Source organism: Palaemon carinicauda, chromosome 7 (assembly GCF_036898095.1).
Source record: "Palaemon carinicauda isolate YSFRI2023 chromosome 7, ASM3689809v2, whole genome shotgun sequence".
Taxonomy (NCBI): Eukaryota; Metazoa; Arthropoda; class Malacostraca; order Decapoda; family Palaemonidae; genus Palaemon; species Palaemon carinicauda.
In genome coordinates, this window is record NC_090731.1 from 132079743 (window position 1) to 132092242 (window position 12500).

The 12500-nt window shown below is 34.3% G+C and overlaps 1 protein-coding gene across 4 annotated transcripts in view; it reads left to right on the forward strand.

The window, feature by feature from the left end:
- The window catches only part of LOC137644013 (uncharacterized), a 432645-nt gene that overhangs the window by 380926 nt on the left and 39219 nt on the right, over positions 1–12500 (forward strand). The gene's annotated exons all lie outside the window — the stretch shown is intronic.

The following is a 12500-nucleotide window of genomic DNA, read 5'->3' on the forward strand; positions in this document are numbered from 1 at the left end:
ACCGAATAAGAACGCAAAAAAAAAAAAAAAAAAAAAAAAAAAAAAAAAAAAAAAAAAAAAAAAAAAACAGGCAAAATGTCTAAGGAAAGGCTAAAAGTCAAATGGAGAATAATTTGTATTTTCAAAATTGGTAAAATGTTTGCAAACGTGAAATCTTTAGATGGAATCATGTAAGCACACAGGATTTACAAAAGGCTGCGTCATATTGCATTAAAAAACTATCGAATAAAAATTTCGATGTTCATGGCAACCTCTCAATAAGAGTAGCATGAAGATAATTAGGTATTTTCAACTTCAGCTCTTTTTTTTTTTTAAACGATTCATGACTATCGCAATTCATAGGTTAAAGTTCCATGCAAGAGTTAAAAATGTCTTTCGTAAAAACATTGTTGCAAAATACAGTTACCTAGAAATAAGGTTCGAAAAATTGACTGTTAATTAATGCCCTTACTATTAGATTTATTATAGGCCTTATTCTTGTGATTTGATAGGATTTTTTTTTTTTTTATAAAGTAGAGCTGTATATCCTGGTATTGGGGTCTATGAGGCCGTTCAGCTGTTAGTGCAACTGTGGAAAACCCTGTATATAGATGATAAAGAAGTTTAAAGGTTGGGCAGCAAAATGGAGGAAAGAGGTAAACACCTGAGCCTGGTACACTGCTTCAGATTGTTTTGGGATCCGTGCAAGGTCTTTTGAAAAGTTTTCATATTGCTTTGGGATTCACACCAGGTAATTGAAAACTGTTTCATATTGTTTTATGTCCACATCAGATCAATGAAAACTGCTATACATTACTTTGGGGTCCAAGCCATATCCTTGACAGCTGATTCACATTTCTGCTGGGCACACACCAGGTCCTTAAAAACTATTTCCCATTTGGGGTCAACACCTGGTCCTTGAAACCTATTTCTAATTACTTTGGGGTCCACATTAAGTTCTTGAAAACTGAGTCAAATTGCTTTTGGGTCCAAATCATGTCATTGATAACCCTTTCACGTTACTTTGTGGTCCATATCGAGTCCTTGAAACGCTGCAAAGTATTTTCAGACCCACACAAGCTACTTTAAAACTGAAACACATTGGTTTGGGGTCCATGTCATATCTTAAAAACGGCTTTACATTGTTTTGGGGGCAGTTCAGGGCCTTAAAAACTGATCCACATCAGATCTTTGAAAACAGCTTCACATTACCTCACAGTCCACATCAGGTCTTTGAACCTACTTAATATTGCTTTGGGGCCAAAATCAAGTCTGAAAACTACTTCCTATTTGGAGTTCACACCAAGCTTTTGAAAACTACTTCACATTGCTCTGGGGTCCACACCAGGTCTTTTAGAATTGCTTTTATGTTGCCATGGGCTCCACACGAGCTCCTTGAAAAATGTTTCACATTACTTTGGGGTCCAAAACAGGTCCTTAAAAACGGCTTCATATGTATTTGGGTTAGACACCACAACTTTGAAAATCCCTTTATATTGCTTTGGGGTCCACACCAGGTGCTTCTATTTTTTTCTTTTTTCACTTTGCTTCCGGGTCCACATGAGATCCTTGAAAATTACTTCATATAGCCCTGAAGTTTACTCCATGGCCTTGAAAATTATTTCCTATAGGTCTTGTGTGGTCACCATTTCCTTAAAAACTTCTTGAGATTGCTTTGTGGCTCACACCAGTCCTTAAAAACTGCTTCACCGGGGCCTTTAATAGTGGCTTTTACGTTACTTTGGGGTCAACACCAGATTATTGAAAACTGCTTCATATTGTTTTGGGGATCAAACTATGTCCTTGAAATTGGTTCACACTGCGGGGTCCACAGCAGTCACTAAAATAGTCACACATTGTTTTGGGTACACATCAGATCCTTCAAAGCTGTTTCCCATTGCACTAGGATATACACCAAGTAATTGAAAAATGTTTCACAGATTCTTTAAAACTTTTGGGTCTTTATCAGGACGTTGACAACATCTTCATGAGACTTTGGGTCAAACCCAGATGATTGGAAAATGCTTTTTATTGCTTTGGGGTCCATACCAGGTAATTGAACGCGGTTTTCCATTGCTATGAGGTCCACACCAGTCATTTGAAAACGTATCCACATTGCTTTACTGACCACACCAGGTCTTTGCAAACTGCTTAGCATTGTTTTGAGTCTAAACTAGGTCTTTGAAAACTGCTTTACATTGCTATGTGATTCCAATCAGGGCTTAGGAAATTATTACAAATTGCTTTGGGATCCAAATCAGATCCTTGGCAATCACTTCACATTGCTTTGGGGTCCATACTAGGCCCATAGAAAATAATGGCATTACTTAGGAGTTCTCATCAAGTGAATAAAAACTGTTTCACATCATTTAAGAGTCCACACCAGAACCATGAAAACTGCACACTTTATATTGAATTTACATCATCTCCATGAAAATTACTGCATACTGTCTTGCAGTCCAAAACAGTTATTTTAAAAACGCATCATATTGCTATGGGGTCCACAACAGGTACTTCAAAATCTTCTTCATATTTCTCTTGTGTGCAAAACATCTCTTTGAGAACTGTTACACGTTGCTTTGTGGTTATATTAAGTTCTAGAAATCTTGTTCACATTGCTTTGGTGTCTACAACTCGTCCTTGAAAACTCCTTTATATTGTTTTGGGTCCACATCATGTCCTCGTAAACTACTCTACAGTGCTTTGGTGGTCTATATGATGTCCTTGAACACTGCTTCAAATTGCTTTGGGGTCGGTAACCTTGTTGATCTTAATTGTACGCTTCCAAGTAGAAAGCGACCTAGATAGGCTATGTAGTGGTGCAAGCCCGAACATATATATATATATATATATATATATACTCCAGGAGCCAAGGGGTGTTCGCATGCTAAAAAGAGCCCCTAGGTTACTCACTATTTTCTGAAAGAACATCACCTGGGGCATCATTTTAGTGAGGGTAGACATTCTGAAACCCGGCAGTAATCTTGCTAGGGATGGTTTTGTAGCTATTGACCATACTAAAAATTTCCGCAAAAATTTGGGGTAGGGGAAATTCAAATCTTAATAACTCAGTAGGGAAATAAGATATTTGCATGAAATACCCATCAAAATGTAGCTTATAGGGTATGCTACAAGATGAAAGTAAGAAATATTAAAATAGGTCAAGGTCAAGGTCACCAGAGCTCAAGCAATGACGTTATTTGACACTTGCCCAAAATCTGGGGCTCTAAAAACTTAAAATTAAACCAGAACCCAGTTGTAAACTAATTTATTCTTTTATTTGTAGATTCTAGTAGAGTACTACATAGGAAAGTTTTTAAAAATTATTTGAAGAAAAAAAAACACACTTTAACCCTTTTATTTTCAAGTCAAAATATCGAAAAAAATGCCAAAAATGCAATTTTTCAAATTTTGTGCATGTTATGTGAGCTTTTTGAAAGTGTATCAAAAGAGATAAAAACACCCCAAAACTTTAGAAAATACAGGATTAAGAATAGTAAGAATCCTATAAATGTCTTTTTAGAGGGGAACAGAGGGGCCATAAGGGTAAGGGTAAGGGTAAGGGGATAGGGGGTAGGGGGTAGGGGGTAGGAGGTAGACGTTGAAGGAATGGTGTTTAAAGTGTTTTCACTTATCATTCACAGTTTTTAATCTACTGCCTGTGACCTGAACTTACTCCCTGTGCATTGGGCCATACATGCAGAGGCCTGTGAATCAGTGAGTCAGCACCTTTATAGGGAAGCCCCACTTTCTACACTGTACATTTTACTTGTGTCAATGAAGCCATTCATCAAAGTCCCTAAGTTTCTTTCATGGAAATCATGCATTTCTAGGTGAGTACATATAGATGGATAGATTAGATTAAAATACATCATGTAGCCTTCCTTGAGTGGGTACTCTCTTACTATTTCATGAAATTTAAAGCCATTGGTCATTTGATGTGAAGAGATGAGAAGATGTTGCATTCCATTTCAAAATCTTAGGTGTACATTATACATACACATATATACATAACATACATGTACATAGATAAATTGCATACACATTAAAAATTAATGTCAGGGGGTTAGTAGTAAGAAAGTTTCCTCTGTTGATTTCAGGCTATTCTGTGCATGTGTGAGATGGCTAGTTTACCAACTAAACGCTTGAGGAGATCAACACCATCGCCAAGCCCACATCCGCCTGTTGATATAGAAAAATGCATCATTTGCCAAATGGATCAGCCACACCTTAATACCACCAGCAGTGATAACGGCAGAAAACGTATTGCTGAAGCAGCATCTATACGAAAGGATGTTGTTTGTGATAGATTGAAACAGGTCGACAATAGTAAAATTGTTTACCACATAAGTAATGACTGTTATAAACAATATACTCTGAAGAAGACCCTTGATAGAATTAGGTTAGCAGGCTGTCCAGAGTCTCCTGATCCAGGTACACAGCAGGGCTCATCTCTATCAGATTCTAGGTCTAGGAGATCATCTACTGCTTGTAGAGATCCTGTATGTAAGCCTGATGACGTTGACATTTTCTCAAAAAAGTGTGTAATCTGTGGGAATGCCAAACACAACAATGATTACTCAAAATATCGCATCTCAGAAAAAGGGAGGGCTGATGCCTTTCTGAAAGCAGCTTTGCTTCTGCAAGACGAGGTATATATCAAAACTTCAGACTTGCAGGATGCAAATGCAGTATTCGGAGCTGATTTGTATTGCCATAAGACATGTGTTCGGAACTACATACGAAAAGGAGAGAAACTCTCAGGGTCGCAATCAGCTGGTTGGCAGAAGTTGTATATATTTGAGAATGTGTTGAAAGATATAGAATCTGACTTGAACACTGGGGAATCTTACGACCTGTCATTTGTAGCCGATCGTTGCAACATGTTTTCTAATGAAAAGCAACTGAACTACAAGTTTACAAACAGAGATGTGAAAATGTACCTAATCAGTGTGTACAAAAATGAGTTGTCATTTTTTTCGCCTCCAGGTTCTAGTAGGTTGCCCACAATGTTTTTCAGGGTAGGTGCTAATACACCGCAGGTACAATCAGACACGTCTGGTGGAAACGATTGTGACATTAACACTGATGTTTTGAATCGTTGTGGCAGGTTGTTACGACAGTGCATTATGAAACATGACTTTGAAATTGATGACAAATTTTGTGACTGCACTGAATTAGAGGATGCCTACAATGCTATAGTCCTTCCAGATCAGGTTGGACATTTCTTCTCAGGATTGTTTGATGTTGATATTGATTGTGATGATGGAGAAGGCACTGATGCAAATCTGGAAGATTATGAAATTGACTCAGAAACTGCTAAGCATAATAAGATCTTGTCTGTGTTCCAAGTGATATTTTTCATTTTGAACAATGGTAGAAAACGTACACCCCTTCATATGCTGAATTCTGAAGCTGTTTACAATGCATGTAGGTCCAAATTATTGGTATCAAGTCTCAATAGGTTTGGGCTGGCGATAAGTTATGATGAAATCCTGCGTTATCATTCTGACATGGCATCATATGTTATTGAATCCAGTCAGGGCGGGGCCCCTCTTCCTAGTAATTTTGATGGCAAAGAGTTTACCATGGGGGCTTTCGATAACTTTGATCATGAGGAAGGCACGTTGTCGGGCATAGGGGGTAGCCATGATACGGTAATGGTCCTAATGCAGGACAAGCCTGAAAATAGGAATGGTAAGCCCAAAAGGTCAGAGACGAATGTATCGCACAGGGATCGACAATTTAAAGAAGAACTAAGTTGCCAGATTCTCAGGAAATACTACAAGGTATCAAAGAAACCAACTCTTTCAACTTTGTATGAAGTACCTGAGGAGCATTTCAAGATGGATGAGGGTGAATATAAGCAGGTTAGGGCAAAGGATGTCGCCTGGGTAGTAAGTAGGATGGACCTGTGTGATGATGAGGTTGGTGAGACCTGTGAAAAGCAGACCATGCCATCCTGGAGTGCCTTTAACTCTTTGGTCACTAATGAGAACCTTCCTGTAAAGATAATAGGGTTTTTACCAGTATTACCCTATGCAGTGACAGAACATGCAACGGTGTATACTGCATTAAAAAACTTCCAGGAAATTCTTGGGAAACTAGAGCAGACCCACCTCACGGTGGCATGTGATGAGGGGGTCCATATGATACAGATTTCACCTTAGTGGAAAAATTTCTGGTGCAGGTGTATCCATTGAAAGCACCAGGTGATTGTCAAACAATGGACCACCTCAGATACCGTGTATTTCACCACAGTTCCAAAACAATCCTAGACCTTCCACCAACCAGCAGATTGATCAAAGGCCATATCCAAAGGGCTGTCTATGGGTCATACATGCAGACATACTGTTTGGATAATCCACATCTTGATCCCATAGACTTTGGTTTCTTTGAGCAGGATGGCCTATTGTGTCCAGTGCGGGATCAAATTTTGATGCCACCTGACTTTCCTATGCCATGCACATGCACTTCATGTGCAACAAAACGTTGTTCCTGTGGGAAGCGTGGCATCAGGTGCTGCTCTTACTGTCAATGCCAAGCTTCAGGCAAGGGGTGCAAGAATGTAGGATAGATCATCATACAGAATAGATTTAATCACATTGAATGGTGGTTTGGATGTCAGCTCCACTTTCATAAAAGAATTTTCCTGGGATGCGAAACGTCAGTGTTTGCAATGAGGATGTTTTTAATAGTTTGGTTTTACCCCTAAGGGTTCTGCATGATAACCATGTGTCACCAGCAACTAATTTCCTTTGATTATTTGAACGATTCATCATATCAAATTTAGTTTAAAAATGGCATTTTTCCGATTTTCAAATATTTTCGTCTTGGGCCTGAGAGGGTTAAAAGACAGGTTTTAGACATTATGACATTATGATAGGTTTCTTACTATTTAATCATGTGCTGTTTAAAGATTTGGGGCTGCTTTAATCTCTTTTGATACGCTTTCAAATAGCCAACATAACTAGCATAAAATTTTGAAAAATCGCATTTTTGCCATTTTTTTCGATATTTTGACTTGAAAATAAAAGGGTTAAAGTGTGTGTTTTTTTTCTTCAAATAATTTCTAAAAACTATCCTATGTAGTACTCTACTAGAATCTACAAATAAAAGAATGAATTAGTTTACAACTGGGTTCTGGTTTAACTTTAAGTTTTTAGAGGCCCAGATTTTGAGCAAGTGTCAAATTACGTCATTGCTTGAGCTCTGGTGACCTTGACCTTGACCTATTTTAATATTTCTTACTTTCATCTTGTAGCATGCCCTATAAGCTACATATTGATGGGTATTTCATGCAAATAGCTTATTTCCTTACTGAGTTATTAAGATTTGAATTTCCCCTACTCCAAATTTTTGCGGAAATTTTTAGTATGGTCAATAGCTACAAAACCATCCCTAGCAAGATTACTGCCGGGTTTCAGAATATCTACCCTCGCTAAAATGATGCCCCAGGTGATGTTCTTTCAGGAAATAGTGAGTAACCTAGGGGCCCATTTTAGCATGCGAACACCCCTTGGCTCCAGGAGTAATATATATATATATATATATATATATATATATATATATATATATATATATATATATATATATATATATATATATATATATATATATATATATAAGAATATATTCAACAATTATCTTCTTCATAGTCAAAGGATCTCTGATTTTTAATATTTCTACCTTTTCACTTTTAATTTTTAGTATTTTTTATTTCTGTAGAATATAATATAACATGATTAATCATAATATTTGTAGAAACCCATGTATAAAAGGAATTGCAAAGTTATGTATACCAGTAATCACTTGATAAAAACATAGTTTTGTTGAAACAGTCCTGTACTGATTAGGCCATGAAGAAATGAAATAATCATCGTTAATTAATCCTATGCATTACGTCTGAAAAACTTAAAAAAGCTAAGGAAATATCAAGATTCCTGCAGGAAACACATTGACGCCACTAAGGCTATCGACTTCAGTGAATATATATACATACACACACACACACACACACACACACATATATATATATATATATATATATATATATATATATATATATATATATGTATATATATATATATATATATATATATATATATATATATATATATATATATAGAGAGAGAGAGAGAGAGAGAGAGAGAGAGAGAGAGAGAGAGAGAGAGAGAGAGAGAGAGAGAGAGAGAGAGAGGGAGAGAGAGAGAGAGAGAGAGAGAGAGAGAGAGAGAGAGAGAGAATATATGCTCAGGTAAATATATATATATATATATATATATATATATATATATATATATATATGTATATATATATATATATATATATATATATATATATATATATATATATATATATATATATATATATATATATATATATATATATGAGAATTAAAGAAGTAAAGCAAGCATTAAAAAACATGAAAATAGGCAAAGCAGCAGGAGAAGATGGCTTAACAATTGATTTGATAATAGATGGAGGAGCTTTCATGGTAACAAAACTAGCTGAAATTTGCACTAAATGTCTGCAAGAATACTCTATGCCTACAACTTGGAATAACTTTATCATTATACCAATTCACAAGAAGGGAGACACAAAAGATCTGAAAAATTACCTTCCAACAAGGACAAGAGACAGAAATTAAAAGAAGGATAAGTATGGAATGAAGAGCATTTAGTTAACAATGTAAAATGCCACTTTCTCTAAAAAGAAAAGTATTTGATAAGATGCTACTACCAGTATAAACTTATGCATCAGAAACTTGGAACCTTAATGAAGCCTTAGAACATAAGCTAGTTACAACTTAAAGCGCTATGGAAAGAATAATGATGGGAATAACACTAAAACTAAAGTAGAAGATATTCTAACAACACGTAAGAAAAAGAAATGAACATGGGAAGGACATATAAGGAAAATGACAGACAATAGATGGACATTAAGAATAACAGAATGGGTCAATAGAGATTATAAAAGAAACAGGGGAAAAAAGAGAAGAATATGGATTAATGAACTAAGAAATAGACAATAAGCAGACACAAGTGGAAGATGTCTGAGGCCTTTGTTCTGCAGTGGACTAGTAACGGTTGGTAATGATGATGATGATGGTGATGATATATATATATATATATATATATATATATATATATATATATATATATATATATATATATATATATATATATATATGTGTGTGTGTGTGTGTGTGTATGCATGTATATATAAATGTGTATACACATGTATATATATATATATATATATATATATATATATATATATATATATATATATATATATATATATACATATAAAAAGAGAGAGAGAGAGAGAGAGAGAGAGAGAGAGAGAGAGAGAGAGAGAGAGAGAGAGAGATTTTCAAGAATTAGCAGTTTGATCTATGTGGAAAGAACCACCTATTTTAGTAGAGTAGTGGTGAGTGGCAATGATACCCACAAAACTAATCCAGTAAGTGACAGGAAAAATAGAAACTTGTCCTCAAATCTGCATATACTGAAATTAGCGGTCAAGCTAAAGGCTCGAACTATAAAAGTTTGCCTGAATGAGGAGGCACCTTGCCAACTAGGAACAAACAATATACAAAGCACGGGCTACGTAAACAAATATGAGGCCCCCTGACACATTATACAAACCGTTGATGCAAGTAAAAGGAAAGTGATGTAAAGCATATGGATATAATTCTAAGATAGGAACTCTTCAATTTATGCTAGTATGACTTTCTTTTATCAAAAGGAAACCCCCCCCCCCAAAAAAAAAATAAGATCCTTATAGATGGTAGTATTTATGAAGAGCTCTGCATATACATAGGCTTATCATTTGCTTACAGGCGCACTAAGAATTCCATAGGATAAAGATCGTTTTTTTCTGGTTCAACAAATTTACTTTATCAGTCGATAATCTTGAAATATAAACTCTAAAAACTATCAAAAAAATATAAAAGGATGATTCTTGAAACATTTTACATAATCGGTCAGGAAACCTCTGCATATGATATTCTATGCAGTATTGCAATTGTTCTTAGACATTCTTTAATTTTGCATAAGAACAAAGAATGTGTTACTGAAAACTATTTTGGGGAGTGTCTGGTAGAGATTTTATTAAATTCATCTTCGATATTTTTCTATATACAATACCTTAATTCTTGTTTGAGATTAAGGAAAATAATATCACATAAAAAGTTCATATGCATGATTAGAACTAGTTGAATTGGAGACTAAATTTCTTATGAGTTCGAGGTTCCTGCATTCAAGCTGGCCGTGACTCAATCTAGTCGAGGAAGGGGTGAATGCCATTCAGAAGTTAGGACAATAAAGGGATAATATAAAGATAAGAGCGAACCAATGGGGGTAAACCCATTCGCTTCCTATACGATCATATATTTCCATTGGATTAGAATGGATCGCTGAATGTCAAAATTCTGTCTGCAAAAAATAGGGGCCAACCAAATGAATTGCAGTTTTTTAATTAGTATGATTAAAAAAATTGTGTATTTGAAGTAAATATGTGAATGTATACTCAAACCACATGCTAAGTATGTGGATGAAAGACAGATATTTGAAAGAAAAATTTTAATATTATTCATATTTGAAGGAAAACTTGTAAGCATGCTGGAAGTAATGAAATTAGAAAATGTTAATTATTATCTCACTGAAAATGAAAAATGAATTAGATTTTACAAAATCTTACAAGTTTATACGATGCCTCCAAGAATTTAATAACAGAGAAAGATTTCATCATAGATGCCATGATTAGCTTTCACGTAGTTGATATAGATATGTGCTGGGTTTGGGGAATTTCAACAAATTTAATTACTTTCATGAAAGGTAAATGTCATCGTTGGGTAAAATTATACACTGTGTAATAAACCACAACTAGATAATTGATGCAGAGCAATAGAATTTATGTTCATACATAATGACATATTTCTATAGCAATCAAACTATGCCTGAGTAATATATATATATATATATATATATATATATATATATATATATATATATATATATATATATATATATATATATATATATATATATATACATATACATATAAACATACATACACACACGTACATATTTATCTATCTATCTATCTATCTATCTATATCTATATATATATATATATATATATATATATATATATATATATATATATATATATATATATATATATATATATATATATATATATCATACATGCGTGTATGTATGTGTATGTATGTTTACGTGTTTGTGTTTTTTAAGAATTCCCCTATCTACAGTATATCTCATAATACAAAAGTATACACAAACTACTACCAGTGATTATGAGTCGATAGGGAAATAAGCTCACGCAAAATCCTTCTTTTTTGTAAAATTCATTGTTTACTTGAATATAAACAAAATAAATTTCATGAATTTCGAATCTGACGAAAAACGTAATTTTAAACACTGCAATGGGACCAATGGAGCTAACAACGATTAGGTGATTTTTTTTCTCATCTAAAACGAACATAAGCACAAACAAATATGGAAAAATGTATGCGTGATATTTTCATTCCATTACCGATAAAGCTAAACTTCTATACGTCGATTCCCCAAAAAACTTTTTTTTTTTTTTTATATAAGATACATTTACGTACCTCAATCATGTAATTACTCGTTAATCAACATGCTTAATAAATTGAGTTTATCTCTATTATTGGCTCAAAAAATGCGCAGACGTATAAGATACCATTTTTCTATAAATGATTATTATATCGTTTGTTGCAGAATGAAAAAACCTGAATATTCAATAACAAGACAAAAACGTACTGTGAAACCATGAGGGTATATAAAAAAAGTATATACAAATCTTGCTTTAAGACAGAGCATGAGGAGGGCAAACTCACGATCAAAATCCATTGCCTTAAGCGTATCCTTCCTGGCGGAGGGCATGTGTCCCAGAGTTTTAAAGGATCCGCTCCTTGTATTGATTTCTCCTTTCCCTTGCTTTTGCCGTTTGCGCAAACCTCTTCTCTCTCTCTCTCTCTCTCTCTCTCTCTCTCTCTCTCTCTCTCTCTCTCTCTCTCTCTCTCTCTTGCATCATGCATTTCCGGAATGGTCCTTGTTCAATTCTCTCTGGCTGTCATTGTGGCCAATTGTCTTTGCATTATAATTGTCGCGAATTTTTCATCAAAATCTTAAATGTTGCTCTTCATTAATTAGTTGAGGATATGCTCAAAGTAAGGCTTTGATATTTAACTTATAATAATAATAATAATAATAATAATAATAATAATAATAATAATAATAATAATAATAATAATAATAATAATAATAATAATAATAATAATAATAATAATAATAAATAGGATTTAGCAAAACATTTTATTTGACTATACATTTGATAATTATAGGAAGTAGTTCTTTTTCATATGCTTACTGGTGTCCTGGAAAAAACAAAAGCATGAACACATTCACACAATGTATATATGTACACAAATTATTGGGGCCAATTCTCAAACTGGCAGGTACACTTTA